Here is an 8,092-nt window from a genome sequence, read left to right on the forward strand (position 1 = left end):
ATAAAAACTGATAATGGTCCAACTTATGCCTCCAAGGAGTTTGGTAATTTCCTGCAGGAGTGGAGGGTGGAACAACGTAATGGGATCCCCTACTCCCCCACTGGCCAGGCAGTGATAAAAACAACTCACCAGACATCAAAAAAGACCCTGGAGCAACACAGAGGGGATGCCAGGATCAACAGTCCACACCAACGGCTTTGTAAGGCTCTGTTTACTATGAACTTTCTTAACTGTTCATTTGAAAACCTTAATCCACCTGTTGTCAGGCACTTCAAGAAAAGTCATCAGTTGACATTTGAAGAAAAACCACCAGTCCTGGTGAAGGACCGTAAGACTTGGAAGGTCCAGGAGCCTTTTGATTTGGTCACTTGGGGGCAAGGGTACGCTTGTGTATGCACCTCCTGTCTTGGTTTGGATAGACAGGTATCTGCCAAGGAAGACTGGAGTCTCCCTTGGAATGTAAGCCCCCCCTCCCTCTTTTCAAATTATTATGAATTTGCAATTAAAAGGCTGTCAGGCAAAGATTTTGGGAATAGGTATAGCAGTTCTTTACTAGGGATATTAAAAATACAAATGTTGTAATACATAAGAATAAGTAAACAAACAAACAAGAAATCCTAGAAAACCCTGACAGAGTCAGAAATACAACCTGACTCCCTGTTGGTCAAGGTGTTGGAAGCAGTCCAAAAGTAAGCCCTCCTGGAGTGGCAGATGTGGTCCTGTTGGAAGCAGAGATGATCCTGTGGAGCCAAGAGTCCCGAGATGGGTCTGGTCTTCCTTTGGGAGTCCCGTGGGAGCACCGGAGTGCCTGATGACACTTGTGGCTTTTTTTATCTAGGTGGAAATGGTTTGGCTCCTTCTCCCTGGGTGGATCATCTCACAATAGGATGATGAAATGTGTCATGTCATTGGTGAGCTTTAATGGTCCATTAACAGAAGATATTCCCATGGGGGTAGTGGAAGAGTGAACAGAGATAAGAAACACTACTCCATTTGGTTTTAATAGCTGGCTTGGGAGGCAGTGGAAGACTGAGCAGAGATAAGAAACAATACCCTACTCGGTTTTTAACAGCTGGCTTGTTATCAGAGAAGGCAGTTACCACCTCCCTTCTGGAGTTGCAACAGATAAAGAAAAATGTCCCCAACCGAGCTTTGGCCACCTCTTTGTTTTGGTCAAGTACTCTGAAGTATCCAATACTTAGTCTCCTTGGTAACTTATGGGGAAAAAATTCTTTAAAGTAAAAAAGGAACAAACCTAACCCCCAACACCTCCTCAGGTTTAAAATGGGTTCCACAAAAAATGGGTCAAACTCTATGTTCCACCAAGGGAAAAGAAGGCCCCCAATGTGGCCCCACTGTTACCTTCCCAGCCAGATTATGTTACAATTGCTTCCTCCAGGTGACAACACAAAGGAAGTGGGAGACCCAAGTTCCATGTTATCCCTGATTCAGAGTTTTTAACAGATTGTTTTGATAAGTTTTAAATAGTATTTTTTTACTATTCCTGTGTATGTTGTTTATAGATTTCTTTTAAAGGCATCCTCCCAACCCCAAAGATGAGTCCAGAACTCTTGTGGCTTCTGTTTCTGCTAGCCCAGTCAGTAGAGCAGGGGCCTGAGTGTAAGGACTTTGAAGTGATGTGCTGCTTCAATCTGTCCAGCGGAGCCAGAGCATCCTCAATTCCATTAAAGAGATGAAGAGTATGATTGAGGACATTAAACAGGAAGCAGGAGACTGTCTGGGGAACCTCTTTAAAGACTGGGGGTTGCCAGGGCAGATGTCATCAGCTGTAAAAGATGGTTTGTTAGTTGTTCTCATTATCATTTTGATTTTCATAGCTTTTAGGGCTCTGAAAGCAGTCCGAACTAGAAGGGTTAAAAGATTGGCTGTTCCCAAATTCACCATGTCTGCTGTTGAAAGATGGTGGGAGGGGCCACGGGCAGGAGTCTAAAAAGTTAGTTTTCTCCCTCCTTTCATTTCAAACTAAACAAAAAAGGGGGAGATGTGGTGATGTGTTTTTGTTAAGTTATTATGAAGTTATTCTCCCAATGGTTTGTTCTTGTTACCCCCCCGATATGTTTGGTTTCACCCCATGTTTTCCCCTCCCTTGTCCAGCTGTCATTCATCCCCTAGACACACCTGTTACCTCATTCACCTAGTATCAATCTTCCCTAGCCCCTTCCCTTAGTTCCAGAGAGTTCTCTGTCAATCCCTGTTGACCCTACCCCCCCCCCCCCCCCCCCACCTAAACTCCGCCTGGGAATTCCCCTATTCTTTGACGTCCAGTTGGCTCATGTGACCCTTTCCACTCTCCTTGCCTTCCCTATAGGTTGTCATGTTTTGAGTCCCTGCTCAATCCCCTCCCTGTTATATCCCTGATTGGTTGAAGAATTTTATCTGCCCCCCATTCCTCCCCTGTTTAAAAGACTGTGTAAGCGCGGGCTTTTCATTTTTTTCGCCACTGCACCCCTTGGGGGAATAAATCCTTTGAGAAGCACTTGAGAAACCCCTCCCTGTTCTTTGCTCCGATCCACGGCGCATCACAACCAAGAGCCATTTGAGAGCAGCTGCGCTGCTGCAGTATTGGCAGCTTGGCTACACCGCCACCCAAGCCGGGAGAAGTGGCGCGGGGGCGGCCAATCTCAGCGCGAGCCAGGGAGCTTGAGCTAGCTGGGACCTCTCCGGCTTTTCATCACAACGCCAACTCGGATTCCCAACTCCAGCCATCAAATCTCCTCCCAGTAAACCAAAATCACAACCAGGAATAATCAGAAACTCATGCTTTTCAAACTCATCTCACACATTCAGCAAACTCTCACAGGTGTCCCCGTATACACACACACACTCACCAATCATCTTCCCACTTATGAAAAGTACATTTGAACAATTGTTCCCCCTTTGGCATAGATAGAGAAGTTCCCGTGTCTACTAGGAAGCACACTTCTTGGCTGAGCTCTTGGTATGATAGTAGATTCCTTCCCAACTGCTGTTTCAGTCAGCTCTCCCCTGCTGAGGAGGGAATGCCTCTGCCATATCCTTGTGGTCAATCCTGTCCCTCCTATCCCAGGGGATCCCTTGCACCCTGCAGTTTATATCTGGGGCTGTAAAAACTCTGCCATCACCTTTTCCTTTGCTTTCACCTTTTCCTCATCCCTTTCTACATACACTTTCTAACCAGTTCATCCAGGGGCTTATTCTGCCCTTCCTCTAGCCCTCCTGTGGGTGCTCATTCTCCCACAGCTCAAAATCACTCATTTCTCCAGTGACCCAAACAAAATCCCTTCGTATATCAGGCCAAGCTTTGGTGACACATTGTCTCTTATACCGTATACCAAAGCTGGCTGCTGTAACTTACGCTGCACATCAAAGCTGCTCCCCATCCAGTCGCAGTGTCCAGACATCCCAGTAGCACACCAGTCTGGGCTCCCAGGCTGCTCTTGCACCACCACAAGCTCTGTAAAGCACCAGGCGGTGGTGCAGCTCAATGGGTGGGGACAGCCGACGGTGCTACAGGGACAGGCAGGGGGCTGGAATGTCCTGCAACCTCATAGGGCCAGGGAGCCACTGCAGCCCCTGCCCATGGGGCTGGCATCATTGAGCACTGACCAGTGCTGAGCCCCAGCTGTTTCACAGCCTCAGCTCGGTCCTACACCTCTCCCACAGGTCCCCCAGCCTACACTGCCAGTCGCACCTGGCCTCAGACAGAAACTCCCCATAAGTCCTGAATATCAAGCAAACAAACCCAAATCCTCCACCCTGGCTCCATAATAACCCGGGGAGAGGTGGGGGTGTATGTACAGTACCTCCCTGTTTTCCCTATCCTGGAAGCTGAGAATACAAAAGACTTGCAGCTGGCCCTGTATTAGACTGCAGATTTTGAAAATAAGGCAAAGAACTTCCCACTCTTTCCTTATCACATAGCCTCCTGCTGCTATTTGCCTTAACCATATTTCTCCACACTCTACTTTCACCAATTCTTTCCCAAACCAACATCATATTGCCTCCTCTGGGCATGGATTGCCAAGATCCTTTCTCAGTAGCTCTTATTGCCCCCTCTGGGTATCCATGTTCCCCACATTGCCCCCTCTGGGCATACACCATATTGCCTTCCCATGTCCTTAACTATCTCTAGGAAATGTAGGATGTACAAACCATCTCAACATTCTCCTAAAGGACTCTTGGAAGGTATTTTGGGATCATCATCCCTATAGTCGAGACCATTTTTCGACTTTCCTTTGTTGCCCAGCCTGGGTGTCCCACCATGTTTTACACCCTGAAGTTGTACTCACCAGTGAGATTTGCCGACACCCTTCTCAACTTTCCCTTTCTGCCCTCTCTGGGCATCCATGTCCAGTGGTATTTTCCTACGGACTTTTCATGAACCCCCCTGGTCTGCCTCTTCTGGATGATCTCAGGAATCCCATCAATCGCCTCCACCTCTTCTGGTGAGAGGAATGACAGATTTGTCTTTACAAACAAGCAGTGGATCTGCTGGTAGATAAAACTAGCACTGAGAGATAAAAGAAACAATGGGAAGGATTCCACTGATTGATGAATGGAAAAGAAGATATTTGCCTTGACAAACTGTAGGTTTGCTGATAAATGAATTTGGATATTGAAAGATGAAAGAAACAATAGGGAAAACCCATAAAGTCCATAAGAATTAAAAATTAAAAGGAAGGTTATACATTAAAGGGGAATTTTAGGTATTAGGCACTCCAGAAAGTCTGTACCTTTCAAGTACCTCAGCCAATGGGGAAAGAGAGAGGGAAATGCAGCTGGGAAATTAGGATAAATAGGAGGCTGCGTCCTCCAAAAATTTGAGACACCCCAAGGGAAATGCCCCATGGCCTCTCCCTTTATTAGAATAAAGTTACAGGACTCCTCTGTCTCTTTTTTGGACATAAACCTCTGGCGTTTGTGGATTAATTTTCCTAACACTGGCTACCGCTGAAGGGAGCTGTCACCGAAACTGGGTGAGGCGCCGCCTCCAGCTCCTGTTGCTGCATGGTGGACCCAGATGGTGGAAGGATCCCGGACCAAGTCCCCATTGTCAGGAAAATCCACCAACACCAGAGGTTTATGTCCAAAAAGGAGACAGATGAGTCCTGCAACTTTATTTGAATAAAGGGAAAGGGTCCACTAGGGCATCACCCATGGGGTTTTCTGTCTCAAGGTTTTGGGGGCCGCAGCCTGCCTTTTATCCTAAACTCTCGGCTGCATGTTGCCCTCTTCCTTTCCCCATTGACTGAGGTACTGGGAAGGTACAGCCTTCCCAAACCACCTACCACACATCACCCCTTGAACCTGTCATTTCCCCTCAAAGCCCAGAAGTTCAAGCTTGTGCAGACCCTTGTCTATTTCAGAAGCCAAACTGACTGGGCCTGGTAACAAACCTGCTGTCAGTAGAAACATTAAGACCTATTTCAAAGACCATAACATCCATCAAATTGTTTGTAGAGACATTAGCACACATCTTCCCTCTCATTGCCTACTTCTGTACCATGTTTACACCAGAACACTGCATCATATGTGCCCTGCTGATGCCATTTCCTCTGTTAGGATTTGAGGGGTGGTAGTTTTATTTCATCTAAACAAGTATGCAACACCTTTTGAAATAAACCAAAATGACATCTGTTTGGAGAGGGGGTGGGGAAAGGGTCTCCTGCCCTCATCTTTGTGAAAGAAGACTTTTATCAGCGTTTCTGAACTGCAGTAGGCCAAGCATGCTGCTGGAGCTTGAGTGGCTTCATGTTCTGTCTTCTCATGTTACATATTTGAGCCTGTGCTTTTTTTGGCTTATGATGAGATTTAGTAATATTAAGATATTGTACTTATGACATTGCATGTTATTTGGTGCTTTCTTCTTCTCGCCATATTTTGAAGATCTCCTTTCATAAATTCAAGGTCAAAGTTTTATTTTTCTGATTGCTACCTTGCCATTTTTGTCTCTGATAATTTTTAGATGCATTGAACATTTGACAAATAGAGTAGTTGTTGAAACGTCGCGGAAAAATCCCCCACAACTATTATTAGTTGTTAGAGCGGCATGTATTTATTGACGTGGAGATGCGTGGGGAATAATTTTACCAAAGACACGCATACCTCACAGGGAATTTGCTTCCTTTTTTATTTTTTGAGGTCTTACATATGCATGACATCTTACAGACCCTCTTCATACATATTAATTTCTTGATTCTGCCCATCCTCGCTTGGTATGGTAATTACTCCACGCCCTTCTGGGCATGCTCAGTCCTTAGTGGTGGTGGTCTCCAGGCCGTGGTGGTGGTGTTCTTTCATTCACATCTTCACCTTTATCTCTCCCATATGTGCTTTGGCTCTCTTGGCACAATTTTAAGAGAACATATCCTCTTAGAGTCTGGGTTCTTCTCTTTATCTGCGTGCTGAGGTGTCTTTTTCTGCCTTGGCTAGCCCTGACACCTCAACAGTAAAGGGGGTGGCTCGGTAGCAGGGTGAACCTCACCGACCCTGTGAGTTCTTGCTTGGTTGAAGGAGTGAAGCAACGACGGCAGGAAAAAAGAGGAGGCTGTTCTGGGTTAACTGCTGGCTTTAGTCATCAGGGTATCTGCCCCAGCAGACACCCCTCAGCAGAAGCAGCAGGGGAAAAACGAGGGAAAAGAATCTCTCTTTGAACCCCCCCAATGCAGCACCTTTTATTGGGGGGAGGAACCCAGGGATGGGTCTAACTGGGGACAAATCAGGGCCAAAGGGGCATGGCTCTCTGGATAAATGACATACATACTAACAAATTAATAACTCAGGTGGGGAGACAGCTGAAGTCTTGTCCAATCACTTGGGGTTTTTCATGGAACTTTCCAGACTTTTGGGAGAGACCCCAAAGTGACAGACAAGGCCCAGGGGCTGGATAACTTCTGATTGACATATAACTGGGGTTGGGATGAAACCAATGAGGGTGGAACATGGGTGCATGGAGCAAACCATTATAACTTATAAAAATGAACTTAATACAAGGAACAAATACATACATAAAACTGATAAAACCAAACCCACACCACTACATCTCCCCCTTTCTTTTTATTTAAATGGACATGGACTGCATTCAAGAGGAGGGGTACTCCGACTCGAAGGACAGATCTTCGTCCCATTGTTGGTCAGAGTGCCATTCCTCTGAAGGAATAGACCATTCTCTTAAATTGCCACCTTCCTCAGATGGAATGACTCCTTCTGGATCTGATTTATTTGCTGGAGCCGTTACTACAAAAACTCGGCGTACTTGAGAGGGTGTAGTGGTGTTGGAAACTAAACAGACAATTACACATCTAATTAACATAAAGGCAAATAAAATACTAACAAGGACAATCCAAATTAAAAGTCCAGCTTTGATCCTTGACCTTGCCCATTTAGAAAGTCCCCAGCTCTCAAAAAGTTCATCCAGCCAGTCTTCAAGCTTTTCGTTGCCATCGCCGACCGTGTTTGATGGTGCTGTGGATGGAGACGACTGGTTGACCCACACGTCTGTCAATTGTGGGACGAACCCTCCACTGGTCGGTATCTTGAGGCTGGCGAGTAGGAAGAGCTGCAGAAGGCTGACAGCCAGAGGGACCTCCATTTGGGACAGGGCAAGATCTGGCACAACTAAATAGAACTTGAAACAACAACACGGTTAGAGAGCCAATTGGGAAAGGGTAAGGGGAGGGAGAACTCTTCTTGGGAGTTTGAACCCCTCTTTTTCCTCTGCCAGGATGCTACTGTGACTTGTGACACTTTTTGTCCGGAGACTTTGGGAATGTAGGGCCTCACCCACTTGGAAGGAATCCACCGAAGTCCGGTGGGAGTGGAGACACAGGCGTACCCGCGCCCCCACATCACTAAACTGTGAGGACCTTCCGTTCTCAAAGTTTCCGGGTCTTTGACAAGGACCTTTGGCCTCGCCTTTAGAGCCAGTTGTTGATTTCCTGCAAAATGGCGCACGATTGGCGGGTTCAGCACCTCGAAAGAACAATTCAAGAAATTAATGGTGAACAGGGCCTTGGCTAACCGAATTGAAGGGGGTTCAACTTTCAAAACTTGTTGCTGTTGACACAGGACCCTTTTTAGATCTTTGTGGGTC

Source organism: Zosterops lateralis (genome assembly GCF_965231275.1).
Source record: "Zosterops lateralis genome assembly, chromosome: W".
Classification (NCBI taxonomy): domain Eukaryota; kingdom Metazoa; phylum Chordata; class Aves; order Passeriformes; family Zosteropidae; genus Zosterops; species Zosterops lateralis.